At 35.1% G+C, this 16,155-nt stretch overlaps 1 protein-coding gene across 1 annotated transcript in view; it reads left to right on the top strand.

Annotated features, from left to right (window-relative positions):
- The window catches only part of LOC128868292 (uncharacterized), a 92,004-nt gene that overhangs the window by 37,725 nt on the left and 38,124 nt on the right, over positions 1-16,155 (top strand). Inside the window, exon 2 of the mRNA XM_054110199.1 lies at positions 127-249. The gene's annotated coding sequence lies outside the window, so the exon portion shown is untranslated. The remainder of the gene's footprint in view (positions 1-126; positions 250-16,155) is intronic.

Below are 16,155 nucleotides of genomic sequence, written 5' to 3'. Positions count from 1 at the left end.
AACAAATTGGGGTTTCGAAATTCGGTTTATCAATACAATGGAGTTCGTTCTGAATTTTATTTTTTTTCCAAATCCATTTGTTCTTCTTCTTTTGTCCGAAGTTTCAATTTTTTGTATTTTTTGCAGTGTGACTTACAAGGAATACATTAAAGGATTGGAGTTGATTACTGGATGGGAGCTGATTGTTTCTTACTAATATAATTGTTCAGTGCCAACCTCATTGCCTGGAAAAGCTGGACGAAATTCAAGGTAAGCAGAAATATGAAATATAATTTCTTTATATATCCATACAGCTCATGCAAGCTCGTGCCTATTTTTTAAATTCAAATTAAGAATAGCAGAATATATATATATTTTGCTTAGGGCCTCAGAATAGCAAAATGGTGGCGCAAGACAAATCATAATATTTTATTTTAAAATACGTTTTTTACTAATTAATTAAATGGTTTTGAGCGCTAGAAATCATTATTTTGACCTTTGATGTACGTTGCCACTTGCAAAAATTATAAATCTGCCTATAGGGTGATTCATTTTGAGCCACCTTTAATATTATGCATTAAAAAGTCTATAGTTGCCGATTTTTTTAGCAAAATTTTCTAAGACATTAATCGAGATTAGATCTCTATAGTTTTGGGTCAAACGTTGTCTTTTACAGCTTCAATTCTTTCTCGCTTATTCACGTGAACTATACCCTTGAAATGGCTCAGAGCAAATGATCATAAGGCACTAAGGGATTAGATGAAAAAAATTAACTTTTTTGGAGACTCTTTTCCAATGCTATAATAAAATATATCAAAATTCCGAAAAAATTCTGCACAATCATAAATTGTAAAGTTTATTATTTTTAAGTAAGTCATTCTGTCAGTTCCCCACGGGACTCACATTGAAGGCTTTCTTTCGCAGGGCAGTTAAATTAACTTCTTGTTATATTTCTTCATAGGTTTCTAAATCCGCGCCTTCTGACAAAAAATAGGGCTTCGGAAACTCACAAAGCACTAACAGTCCTTAGGCGCCATTTACTAACCACCTTTCTATAATTTTGACAACAGCAACAATAAAGTTCTGGTTAATATTTTCAGCTTTCTTGCCAATTCTTTCTTCACTATTTTGCCTTCAATTCATTTGCTATTTTAAAACCCAAAATCAGATAGATAATGGCGCGACCTTTGAATGGGAGGTTCACGTGTTTCTTCCTTCTGCCTCCTTCCTCGCTCCTCAAAGCTGGTTTTCCTAGAAATAAACGCCGTCTTGCTTATCTTTCGGCTTCACTTGTAAGTTTTTTCTTTTGTTTTTTTTATTAATGTATTCCTATTGCTACACATACGCGCGTACCCAAACGCACACACATGCACTTATGCAAGCATTCATGTAAATTGAGTACAAAATTAGAAACCAATCAATCGCCTTGCTTCAATCGGTTCCAATCGTATTACACGTAGAAATGGTGGTATAAATATCTATATTAACACAGATATCTATATGAACGTATACACCCATATATATGCGTGTATAGAGTAAAATGCGCATAAAAGTATGTAATTTATTTGAGTCTTGCGAATTTCCAAGTTATTTTCAAATTGGTTATCTTGCAATTGGTTTGTGCCAATTGCCATTATTTTGCAAAATTACCTGCATATAATCACATCACAAACTCCACACACATACAAACATACATTTTCTGATTGCTTTATTTATGACTATTATGATAATTTCTATGGCTGCTCATTATTTTTATTATTATTGCCTTTGAATGATTGTGGAAATATGCAAATGTTGCGTAAAAGGTTTTGAGTTAGCTGGTCTAAAGGAAAATATTGACAATTTAGGATGTTATATGTATGTATTTATATTGCTATAAACGATATGTAGTACTGAAGAATGTACTTAGTGCGATGGAAGGCTTACATTAAAAATCCAAAAAAACCTTAATTTACAAGTCCTTTTGCAAACAAAGAGCCCGCTGCAAGCTCCATTTTGACCATTTTTACTTTTTCAGAGTAATTTCTTTTATGGAAGAAAGTGCGTGACACGATTAGCTAAACAAAATTATAAAAAATCAACGCGATTTTTAAGCAGCATCAGACTTGCACTTTAAAATTTAATAAGCTATAAAACTACATACTAAAATGTTTTCTATAAATTCTAACTAAAAACCCTGGAATTCTTATATTTTCTGTATGAAGTTTTATTAAGGTTTTGTTACTGTCATTAAGCTATACTTTTATAAAAAACTTAAGAGCATTAACAGCATTAAAAACATTCAAAACTCATCAAATTGTTGGGGTACTATTTTTTCGTCGCTGGCTGTACTCCAGCTATTCACCTCATTACAACAACATTTCTGAGAAAGCGATAATAGCGATATGGCACCAAAAACGGGACGATAACAACATGCAATAACAAACATAATTACCTTACAGTGCGTTTACATTTGCAACAAATATTCCTATCCTTCACAAACGCGTTGAGGCGAATAGTCAAATACAAAATTAAATGCATAAAGTAGCAGCCAACTACATACACACATGCATGCGAATAAAGTAACAAAGCAAATGCGTAACTGTTGTAGTTGTTACTGTGACTGCAGACTGTATGAAAATATACAACAAATAATCACGCAACAATTAATTTAGCGCAATTTGCATGCAACGTCAAGCGGCCACAAGTTGAAGTGACATTATGCGCCAAGGAGCCGCATAGGTGTGCATGTATGTGTAAACAAATACATATGTATTTGTTTGCCAGGTATGTTTTGGTGCTTTTAATGGTTGCATTTCTATTCAACACCGCCTGCAATAGTTAATTCTAATATTGGCTGCGTTTTTATGCTGATCTCGAATTTTATTTTAAAAGTATGCAGAGTGGGATTGTAATTTAAACAAATTAATTATTGAATTTAGGAGGTATTTTTATGTGTTGTTTCATGTTGCAATTTACATATTTAATAATAATAATTTCATCAGTTAAAGCTTTAATTATAAGTTTTGAAAGCAGCTCAAGATAAGCACAGACAAAAAAATTATGCTTAAAAAAATTATCTCGAGCGCTAATGTGTTGCCCCACTCGCCATAAAGAACGATTTTGATAAAATTGTTGCTCGGTATACCATAACTTAGTTAATTTTCTGAACGCATTAATTTTCTCTGTTCCTCGGTAGCATGGAAAATGATATAATTGCTTGAGAGCATGAAAAAAGACAATACAGTGCAACCTTCCTTCTGTAGGCACTCTCCGCCAGTCATTTTTTGTCATCTTGGTGATGATTTCATCGGTATTTGAAAAATTTCCAAAATAAAGATACTTCGAAAGAATTCTCGAATCCCGCAATGCAGGTTTACCTAGCTCTGTACTATTTCCAAAAAAAGACATTACATTAATTCAGACATTCACAGCTTTGATCAAAATAATGGATAGGCGATATTTTTACCATTTCTGACTACTTTTCTTTTGGTTTTGTTGGAGAAAATGCAGTGTTGCAACTGCCAGGTAAAAAATGGTCAAAAATTAACTAAAATTCTAAGTCACTTCAAACTTGTACTTTTTTACACTAGAATTTAATGTGCTTGGGATAGTTTTATGAATGGAAATTATTTAATTTTAATAATTTTTTTAAAAATAGTTGAAAACAATCAGAATATTAAGTCTCAGTAGTAATAAATAAATAAACTTTCAAATTGCGTAATATGTAATTTCTGGAGTCGTTGATGTCGCAGTTTTCAAAATTAAAATTTTTCAAAATTTTTACAGATTGACCTGAAATTCTGTTGGCAATTTTATTATTTTTTTCACGCTCATTTCCATTTTAAAATTTCAATTCATACGCATTATCAGCAACCTCGAAAGTGTATATATGTTTTCGACAAGAAAACAATTTGAAAAGAATTTCGCCATATTGATCCGATATTTTCAATTTGTTAACTTTCGCCACAAATTGGAATTCAACGCATCGAAACTTCCAAATTGAAAGAAAAATTCATCATGTTTTCATCAAAATTCCAACCTTTTAATACGAATAATGTTTATAAAACGTTTCAGTATTTTATAGCTCAGTACGTGATTTATAGCCAATTAAATTTTAGATTAATAAAGTGATGGTTTGATGTGCCTCAAAAATCGTGTTGATGTCTAACAATTTTTTTGTTGTTGGTATAATCCATTTCATTCCAGATTAAACAAATTTGTATCGCCTTTGCTCACGGGATATTCTGTACAAAGTCCACTGATTTATTTCACAAAAGTTTTCTCCCATCATCTAATCGCTTTGGAAGAGAAGGCAAGAGAATATCACTAAAGCGTTAATTAAAAAGTTGCAAATTTCTTTCCAAGTTGTAATATTTCGAGAATCGATGCCTGTTCCTAGAGGGGAGATATCATGATTTCATTATAGGCGTGGAGCTTCCCATGCATTCACCCGTCGAAGCTCTACCTTGAAGTACAATATTCAAATACTTCCAGATAAGCTGTCCAATGGCTGGCCAATAGCCCAATTCGGTAAAAGCTATACACTCCTCCATTTTGCAGTTTGCCGATTTGAGATATATTTTTGTCAAATGAGGCATATAAAGCCTTAGATTTTAAGTCTGATGGTTTTTTAGTCTATTAATTTCCAATATATGAGTTTTTTCAGTCATTTCAGACCCTCATCGGTTCTTTGAAAAACTTTTCTCAGGAAAAATTTGATACTGGGATTTTACTGCATTCAGAGATTTACGATTCAATTTTTTAATAGATTCTCTCTTCATAGCCCCATCTTTTTCATGAGACTTAGGAAAATCTTCATTAGGTGACAGAAAAATGAAGTATTTTCAACTATTTCCAGCAACTTGAATTACCTAAGAATCCTAACTACAGGCAAAACAACGCATACAAATAAACATATGCATATACATAGCTTGACATGTATGCGAATATTGCATTTACCTCATTAAATCAGCTAAATGTGGAGGTACCACCACCACTTCTCCCTACGCGCATAAATTTGTGTTGTTGTTGAATGCGCGAAATATGCACAAATTTGGTTTGTTCATGGTTGCATTCAACACGTGGTTTTATTTTTATGTTCGTGCTCATATAGATAACACACTTTGTAATGCATGCACGCATTTATATACGTATAAACACTTTTTAAACACATTTTTGCCATTCGATCGCGCTATAATTTATGTGCCACATTATGTTGCGTCGTGGCGCGGCCGCGGCCTCGCTGGCTGGTTGACTGGCGAGCACTGCAACGATCTCTCAAAAACGCTGCCACAATCTGTCACGATCGTTATTACACGTTGTTGCCGATTGTACGCAGCAGGCGGTGACGGCCCACAGGCCAAGCGACTGATAAAACGCCAGATAAGCCGTGGCAGGTTGACTGCTACGTACCTAACAACAGAACTAGCAGCAAACGCTTGCTGTAGCAGCGCAGAAAATGTATATATTTTTTATGAATCTAATTTCATACAAAATGCACTATTTTGTGGCATTTTAATGCCGCCACATGCATTTTGTGCGCGTTAAAAATCACTACGAAAATTTTAAAATGATTTTATGCTAATTGCATTTGAAAGTTTTTTGATTTATGCAGCAAATTGTTGTTGTTAAACGTTGATTGGTTGATTAGTTGGTTGGTTGCATGCCACATACTCGTAGTAGATATGAGTAACAGTGCTCTCAGTTGATATCGGATATTTGTAATTATAAGCTTTGGAGCATTAGCATAAAGTTGAAAAATAATACAGCACCGCATGGCACACCACTTCCTTTGACTAGAGTGGAACTCAACAAATAGTAAGATGGATACACAATAAACAATATAACTGCTACTTGAGAGTAGGCCACTGAAGAGTCTGGTCCATCAATGAAAAATTTTAAAAATATCCATGAAAAAATACTAAAAAAAGTTGGACGGAAAAGAAAATTTACTCGCGGAATCAAAAACAAATTTGGAGTTGCGCTAAACTTTGTAACATTTATATTGTAAAAGTGTCGCTGCACTATGTGGAGGCAGACTTCAATACACCTTCTTATCGAGTGCAGCGCTATAGTTCGGAGAAGGTTGAGATATGGCGGCCAATTCTAGCCAGAAGAAAGGCACATACGCTCAGTCCAACGCAGCTTAATAATGCAAACGGGAATGGATGAGGTACTGTGATGAGTAGAGGGCACAAAGGACCATGGAGTGGAAGTGTAATTATGAGAATACTTGAATTTTCAACCAGACAATGCGGACTCATGCAACTATGTATAGTAGCCAAACAACAAACAGGATTGTTGCGAATTCAATTACTTACTCGAATGGCCAGAAGTCAGCCCTAAAAAACAAAATTTACAAAAAATCGCATTTAAAAATCTAGTTAATAATATATCAATATATAATAAAAGCCGCCAACAACGAGAAATACAAAAAAAATTTGTTTAATAGTAAACAGAGAATTTGAAACTAATTAATGGTGAAGTGCAAATAAATTGGAATATTAAACGTTGATTTAAACCTAAATCAAAACATGTGTCTTAGAATTTCGCTATAAAGTGCATTTGATTCAAATTTAGTTTCTCTAAAGTATTTTTTCCAAATCACCTTTTGAATGATCTTAAAACACTTTGATAAATATTTCGAGATTTTCTGAGGGAGGCTTCATCAAGTGCAATTGACCCTCAACCGATTTTCTACTTATTTTACCTGTTATTTGATTAATTTTTGGCATTATGACTCCTAACTGCACGACTAATGGCGCTTTCTGTTAGGAATTTGATCGAGCATCTTCTATTTGTGTTAGGAAGCCATGAACGGCAAATCTCAGTTTTATGCCGGTTCTGAATGGTAGACGATTATTTATGAGATATTTCTTTCAAGGCAGGAATTCACGCGTAACTTTACGCGACCCTTTTAAGAAATGACACTTGTGGACATTTTTCGTAAGACTCATCGAAGTTTATATATACAATATATAATATATATATATATATATAATTGGCACGTACACCCTTCTTGGGTGTTTGGCCGAGCTCCTCCTCCCATTTGTGGTGTGCGTTTCGATGTTGTTCCACAAATGGAGGGACCTACAGTTTTAAGCCGACTCCGAACGGCAGATCTTTTTATGAGGAGCTTTTTCATGGCAGAAATATACTCAGAGGTTTGCCATTGCCTGCCAAGAGCGACCGCTATTAGAAAAATGTTTTTCTTAATTTTGGTGTTTCACCGACATTCGAACCGACGATCTCTCTGTGAATTCCTAATGGTAATCACGCACCAACCCATTCGGCTACGGCGGCCGCCGTAGTTTGCGGTCTACGTAAATAAGCCAATAGCTGTTACAGCTTTGAAAAGCAGCACCGAACGCACCATTTATTGAACCACATATATGACAGTTATATTTAATTACAACCTTTGTTGAGTGTTTGGCCAAGCTGTTCCTCCTATCTGTGGTGTGCGAATTGATGTAGTTTCATAAGTACAGATTTATGCCGCTCTGAGCGGCAAATGGGTTTTTATGAGGTTATTTTTCATAGCAGATATACCTTCGAAGGTTTGCCGTTGCCTGCTCCAGAGCACTGCTATTACTTATAAAAACTTTTTCTGACATTTGGTGTTTTACGCAATAACCCATTCAGCTACGGCAGGCGACATATGGTCTCATGAACCTCATGAGCTGCTTTTTGGACCATAGATACTATTCTCTTCCAAAATTTTTATTTTATTTTTTTCCAATCCAAATAGATTAATTTTCGAACACAATTGTACGTAATTTGTTATCATTTCCATCTAATTTGTTTGCCTCATTGCGAGCAACTCATTAAAAGGTTAAACATCTTTTCATTGAACCTCGTACTCAATTGCGATATTATTGAACTAATGTAAAAGTAAATGCCCGAAGAAAAGAGCAAGAAATGCTAATGCAACGAATGAATAAATATTTAAATGAGTTTCAAATGGCAGCTCATTGAAGGAAATATTGTGCTCCTACACATGCCCATCCACACATACTTATGCTTATATAATAAATAAAATGAATAAATAAACTGACAAATTCATAGAAGGAATCACAGAATACAATCACAAACACACGAATGATGGGACGGAATTTGTATCGAGTTCAGATTCACCATTAACGAGAATGAAGGGTACAACGCACATACACACACAAAGCAACAACAGAATCAATAAATTGAACAGCCATAATGAAGAAACAATTCAAAAATAATTACCTCGACGACACTCGAATCAAAGCAAATGAGTTCTCTCGGAAACAACGATCTTTCCCAATCAATTGGTCGAAAAAGAGCTGCATAAAAACAAAACAAATCTTACCCCAAATGTAACGATCCCGAGCACACAAACACGGAGTACAGTACGAGTGATCGCAGTTGCTAATGATAGTTGAATGTCGAGCATTGGATGTGAGAGTTATTAATAGTGATGATGTTGATTGTCATCAGCGTTAATAATTGAAGAAAATTATACAAATTTATTTGTGCTGCTCGCAATGTGGAAATATTTGTGACGCGTTTGGAAATCAGGGCTAAATTAATAAATGAATGGAGGGAGGGGTGGAGGGACGGCAAGTGTGAATGCTACATACTATATTTTATAGGCAGATGGCGTCGTTTGACTCATTTGAGCGACCGTCAAGTTAATTTCAATTTATCGATTTCGTGGAACTGTTTAATGGGGCAATAAGTACCTACACATATGCACATACATATAATAGCACGTTTGCGGAAAGAACGTCCAAATGTGACAATTTATTCTTCTGGCGAAGTACGCAGCACTGGGCGTGGTTGCTTATGCCATATTGTCTTAAAAATTTATAGGGGTATCTATTAAAACTATCTCATGAGCAGAAAGAATGGGTTTATTTTCTTAGTAAATTTTAAACCTCTAAACCCATTTTTTCGAAGTTTTGATTCTTGAGTTATGACATTCTTACGGCAGAAGAGTGATATGTATACCTAAGTATGTACATACAAATAAATATGTGAATTTTCTGCAACGACATTTATTAATTGCACGGTTTGATTTGTTATTCCTGAAGAAATTAAGTAAAAAGTTCCGAGTTTTCTGCCAGATTCTTTTAGTGGTCCATATTTCACGAAGTAAACATTACATCGGATCATACTATAGACCGATTTAAAGGTCAGATTACATATCTAAAAAAGTTCCTGCACTGTTTCGAGTTTGGTGAAGGCAGTTGTTTGTTGTAGCATACCAAAGTGGTGGCAAGAATCGAGACAATTCGATACTTCATGGCCACTGCGACCGAGGTAAAAAGTTGGAGCACGTGCCCAAAAAAATGTGTGCTGTTTATGCATCTAAAACGTAAGCGAATGTAATAACAACGAAAAACTGTGGTTTCAGGGTTTTCTTCTGTTCTAGGTAAATACACTCTCTGGCAGAAAAATCACCGAAAATGTTGACCAAACTCTGGAAATTGTCGAGTCAGAGCTGTGAGTCAGCACTTTGAAGCACAATTGAAGATTAGTGGGAAAGCTCTTTGGAACTGTCTAGAATTATTTGCATGGAAAGCAATTATAGTTAGAGTTATTACAACTTCAACGTCGAAATAAAGCAAAAATGTAGGAGACATTTTAATTCACCTAATGTATTGTATGATATTATACTTGATACAAATTTATTTTTCATTTCACGCAAGACTTAAAAATATGATATGCAGCTTATCAAGCCTTTTGTAATTTCGCGACTTTTTGTGGCAAAACAATTTTTATATAAATTATTTGGGATGTTACCTATGCTCATGTTTGCTACTTAATAGCCAGTTACCAGACACTTTCTAATAAGCAACATTATTGTCAGTTTATATAAATTGGTGCATATACCCATTTCCGTTCGAAACTCCAGATATAATCTGTACCCACCCATATACAATTTTGATTGAACGCTCACATATGTCTTCATATTTATTTCTATTTGCGCTCCATCAGCGCTGTTTTGCGTGTACGATTCTCAACTTGTCAATTAATGAACCCGCATTAATTTGCTGCCACATGCAAATGTACATATGTATGTAGCGGGTGCTTTTTCAGACGCTTAGAAATTTATATTGAGACATGTAGGTGCAAAATCAGCTGCTGTCTAATCAAATGCATATTTTTGACATTTCTATTCGATATTGTACTCCACATTTAACAGGTGAAAAATTGTAATAACCTTTGCTTAGTAATCCCTATAGCTTTCATAATTTTTCGAGTTGTATTCAAATACATTTTGTAGTTTAAAAAATGAGTCATATTTTGGGTCTAAATATTTTGGGTCTATGAAAAAATACAAGTACGATGGGTTCAATTCCTCACTGAGTACCATGAAAGAGGCTGTTTGGTGTGTTTCGTATACCGGAAGCAACACTGGTCTGTAGCTATGCAAATCCAAAGATGAAACCGACTTTGCTGCTACGAGCAAATGATTCGCAGCTGTTTTGTAGTTGCCCCCGTAAATGCCAATGAGTTTCGTGATAGTATTTAGTAAGTAAGAAGGTGCAAAATGTCATAGGATTTCATAAGCTCTACTTTTTTATCCAATTTTGCAGATTGAAAAATCTCAAAGAAACCCTCGCATTACCCTTCGACTACTTTTTGTACGAATACATAAGTCCTGTTCCAATAAATCAGCTACGATTGGTGACTTGAAATCTAACATTCGGTGCGTTATTAGCCAAAGTTTGCTAAGATGGCCTAGCGCAGTCATCCACCTCGACCGTCAAAAAATCTTTAATAAATACGAAATGTTCTAAAGTTGCAAGGAAATAAAACTTTGCAAAATCTTTTAATTTTTGTGTATAATTTCCAAAAAGAAAGTTTCATTTCAAAAAAACACCCATTGTGTAATGTATGTGCACACTTTGCTCATTGCCGCCTTTCTTTGTTTTTGTGCCAGTTGTTGTTGTATTTTATATATTTCTTTATTACTAGCTTACTTGTTAATAGAATTGGTTGTTGTTTTCATAATAATTGGCATCAGCAATAAGCGCATTGACGCCACCAAAATGATACCAACCAATAATAATCGAGTAGAAAAAAATCAAAATACAAATAAATAAGAAAATTGAGTTGAAATACAAAATCGTGCGCCGCTTAGCCAGCAGAAACTGCGGCCGCTCAATCAAAGCCGCTGCAAAAATATAAATTTACTCCAAAGCGAAATAAAACCAACGAAATATGAAGTAGCCAGCATAATTTGCTTGGTAAAGTGCGTCGTTATTTGTGTCGTAATGTGCGTGTGTTTGCGCATGCGCACAATTAATTTGCTGCGATAAGAAAATATGCGATCGTTGGTGTGCGTGCATGTGTGCGCGCGTGTTGATGAGGCGGCCGATGGAGTACTGTGCACTTGGGGGAGAGTGCGGTGCCGGTATTGCCATGTGCGGTGCATTAGAGATGCTGATGTAATTCAACAAAATCTTGTTTATATTAACGCAATTTCTGTGCTGCTGTTGTTGCTTTTCTTATATTTTTTTCCACCTCAATTGACTACCATTAAAGTTTGACAGATTTATATATGATATTTACAATTATAATCATAATAATAACAGTAGCGTCAACTCGAATAGTGGGTATGGAAAATAAACGCACTAATAGAGAAATGCATACATATACACATACATATATGAATATATATGTTTGTAATTATACACTTATACATTTATACATTTAAGAAACCAAAAATATATGTATAATTAAAAAATATATATTAACAATTAATTCATGTCATGTCATTTTTTTTAATTTTTGTATTATTATTAGGTGAAGTAAAATATTCTGAAAAATGTTTCACCTTATGTCGAATTACCATAGTTATAACTAATTCATATGCAAATGGTTACAGGAAGTTCAATGGTTCAATCCCTAACTAATGGAATAACCGATTGCATGCCGGTACAATCACAGGACCTTCATGATTTTATTAATATATCTGACGATTGGACCAGAGTGTGCATCAGCTTCATCGTTCATATCCTCAGAATGGAATTTTTCCGTTGGCTGGAATCCCCTGGTTTAGCATTCGATGCTGTTTCACATTTATTAGCATCATGCATTTTTTGGGCATTTGCACCGATATTTCACCTTAGTCCTAGTTCTGCCGAAGAAAGTATCGAATTTTCTCTCTTTACCGTTTTCGACTCAAAATTTAGCAAACACATCATTACTTCAGACGCGACATGGGCTTATGAGTACGACTCGCAAATCAGACATCAGGAGAGTGAGCGGAGAGCTGCGAATGAACTAATACCAGAAAAACCACGTCCTTTTCAGTCAAAAAAACAAAGAATTAATGGTTAATGGATGTAAAGGGTTAAGGTGTGGCCCTTTAGCACTGCGACCATATTGATCTATTGTGCACCCTATGCTGTCTATTGACCCTATGCTTAGGAATTGTACCAGCTCCTTCTGAGGGAGTGATTGAAGGTCTTCATCTGTAAGCATGAACTTGTTTAAAAACCTTTTCCTTCTATGCGTCAAGCCCGGACATTCGATAATGAGATGTTCTATAGACTCCTCATCTTCGCAGCAGAATCTGCAGGTGCTGGTGTTAGTTATGCCTAATTTATGTAAGTGTTTGTTGCAGGTGAAGTGACCCGTGAGGGCGCCTGTGAGAGTGCGAATGCTCTTTTTGTTTAACGTGAGGGCCATGTTAGCTCTTTTAGCGTTGAAACTTAGGAACTTTTTGGAGTGTCTAAGACCCTCTACGTTGTTCCAATGCTGATTTAAAGGGGGCCTCTACTGTAAAACTTAAAAAAAATCGATTTTTTACTTTTTGTTGAAACATACTCAGAAACAACTCCAGAATGTTCCATGAAAATCTTAAAAAGAAATCTTGAATAGTTTTCAAGTTATAAAAGTTTTAGCAAAGCAGGTATAAACTGAGCGCTCGAGCGGTTTACGGTCATATGCGCTTGATAATGCGCTTGTTTAAGCGTGTTTTTCTCGAAACCACGTTTTCAAAATTGCCCACATCACAGCTCCGTGAAAAATTAACATATCAAGCTCAAACTTTGATAGTATATTTTTAACAACATTTTCTAGTTTTTAAAGCTATGGTGGGAAAAAATTTATTATTTATAACCCCTTTTTTAATAACAAAATGACAACAAAAAAATGTCGATTTTTTAAAAAACTTCAAAAATTTTACAAAAAATTTTTTTTTTTGCAAGTAATAGGCTTAACAACTAAAAATAATGATATATAATAAAAAAAAATTGGTTTTTTTCATTTCAGATTTTTTTTAAATGCGCGACAGTGTGGGCAGATTTCAAAAGGCGTTTCGGGGGAGCGGCTGTACAGCTGCCATTTTGAAATGAAAATAAATTTAAAAAATTTTTTTGTACACTCAAGACCTGTGTTTATGTAACCCTAAACTTTTTTTTACTAATTAAATTAATACAAGTATGAAAACAAAATCCATGAAAATTTGATTTTTACAGTAGAATCCCCCCTTAATAGAGTTTTGGCCCAGTATTTTACTTTTTGTTTCAGGTTGTTTTTGTTGAATCCGAACATAGGACTAGGTCCGATGAAGTTTTCATCTGCCCCTTTTTTGGCTTGAAAGTCTGCCTTTTCGTTGCCGTCATATCCCTCATGTCCCGGTGCCCAAATTAATGAAACATTGTTTTTGGATGCCAGATTATTGAGTGCCTTGTGGCATTCTAAGAGGGTTTTTGAGTTGTAGGTATAGCTATCTAAAGCTTTTAGAACTGATTGGCTGTCCGAGAGTATTTTGATCTTTACTCTATTGTGGTTTCTACGTTGCATGATGTTTACTGCTACCATTATTGCGTATAGTTCCGCTTGGAAGATAGTGGTGTCCCTGGTGAGAGTGTATGATTTGTGGATTCTGGGCCCCAATACTCCTGCCCCTACACCATAAGGAGTTTTTGATCCATCAGTGTACCATTTTTGTGAATCATCATTCATCCATTTCGGGTTTGTTTTCCACTCGATCCTCTCTGGAAAGGAACTGTGTATCCTTTTGTGAAACAGAGGGTTGGGTCAATGTGGTCTGAAACTTGGATATTTAGGTGACCGGTGAGGTTGCCCAATTTGAAATTTTGTTTAATGTGTAGCATGAGTGCTTGCGTAGCTGCTTCCTCTTGGATTGCTATATGAAGTGGTCGGAGATTAAGGAGTGCTTCCATGCCAGCTGTTGGGGTAGTTCTCATAGCCCCTGTGATGCGTACGCAAGCAAGCTTTGTACTTTTCCCACTTTGGTTATCGCTGTTTGTTGGATAGATTTGCTCCACCATACTAGTGCCCCATACAGTATGATTGGTCTAACCATTTGGGTGTATATCCAGAGGGCCATACTAGGGCTGAGACCCCAGGATCTCCCTAGTAATTGTTTGCTCGTCCACAAGGATTTCGTGGCTTTTTTTGTTATATTATTTACTAGCAAACCCGGCCCCCTTCGCTGGGCACACTAAAATAGAATAGATATGGTTTAGAACAGAAAATATATGGTTTTCATATTATTTATTTCTTTATTCTTTATTCAAGCGCTTTGGTACAAACAATATTTTTTGTTTTTCTATTTGTTTTTGAGTAAATATAAAATATAAATTGAAAATCAGGAAAAAAGAAGATTGTTTTTAAATTTCAAATCAACGCATATGAATAACTAAGAAACAATCGTCTGTTTTTCTGATCATCCATGAATTTTTCGTTTCAATTTATATGTTTTATTAAGCATTGGAGCTTTTTTAACCATTATCCATTTATATCTTTCAAAAAAAAAAACAAAACGAAAAAAATTTTTTTTTCCACGAACACATAATTTCATTCGGATTTCACATTAAATTCTCAAATTTCGTAAGAAATTATTCACTGTTCCAAAATCCACTCCAAAAAATTCACAAACAATTTTTACATGTTGCACTTACGTTTTTTCCTTATGGCATCCAAATCAGAAAGAAATATTGACACATTGTAACTCACACTGTCAATTTGACAGTTCAGTTCCGCCCCAAGCGTTAAAAAAGTAAGCGACATTATGGCTGGTTCAAAAGAACGCTGTACCCGTTGCCAGTGCTCCGAATTACAACCAAACTTTACGAAACCCATTTTCAATACTTACTTAACAATGTGCGTAAGTTTGGTTTAATTCGATGCAAAGACACGGCGGGTCCACGTTTTGGCATATATTTCCAGACCCTAGTCATCAATAGGTATGGAAATTACCCCGTATTAAAGCACTTATCAACAGCTTTCATTTGATACCCATATTGTACATACACAACCAAAGGTTACCCGGGTCCACGTTTTGACCTATATCTCGAGACCCCAGTCACGGAGCGGCATGGAAAATAATCTGAACTAAAGCATTCACCAACAGCTTCCATTTGATACCCATATTGTACATACACATCCGAAGGTTACCCGGGTCCACGTTTTGACCTATATCTCGAACCCTATCCACCAATAGGTATCCAAACTATACGGAAACCATCTTCAATATCTTCTCAACAATGTGTGTAAGTTTGGTTTAATTCGGTGCAAAGACACGGCCGGTTAGCGAACACACACAAAAAGTTGACTTTATTTTATATATAAGATTTTTTTCAGTTTGTGTCCGAAAAATCCAAATATCTTACAGAACCCCATTTTTTTCCAAAATAAAATATAATCTATGTTACTCGTGGATAATGTAGCTTTCGAATGGTGAAAGAATTTTTAAAATCGGTCCAGTAGTTTTTGAGCCTATTCATTACAACCAAACAAACAAAGTTTTCCTCTTTATAATATTATATTATTTATATGTGATTCCGAAGTGAGTTTTTTATCCAAGGTTAAACCTAGATATTTGACCTCTTCCGTTAGTTCTATCACTGTTTCATTTATTTTCAATGCAGGAAACTCTAACTTTCTTTTTCTTGTGAAGGGGATTATTGTGGTTTTGTTAGGGTTGATCGACAGCCCCTCCTTTTTACACCATTCCCATGTTGCGTTCAAGGCATTTTGCATTAAGTCTGTTAGTGTCCTTTCATGGTTGCCTTTTATCATAACAGATATGTCATCTGAATAACCATTGGTTATAAATCCCTTATTGTTTAGGTGCTGCATCAAGTCATCAACTAGTAGGGACCATAGCAGTGGAGAAAGAACTCCTCCTTGCGGACATCCCTTTACTGTTGTGACATTAAGTTCAGCTTGGCCTAACGA

The sequence above is a fragment of the Anastrepha ludens genome, chromosome 6 (genome assembly GCF_028408465.1).
Source record: "Anastrepha ludens isolate Willacy chromosome 6, idAnaLude1.1, whole genome shotgun sequence".
Taxonomy (NCBI): domain Eukaryota; kingdom Metazoa; phylum Arthropoda; class Insecta; order Diptera; family Tephritidae; genus Anastrepha; species Anastrepha ludens.
The sequence above is the reverse complement of the archived record's forward strand: the minus strand, read 5'-3'. Positions and strand labels throughout refer to the sequence as shown.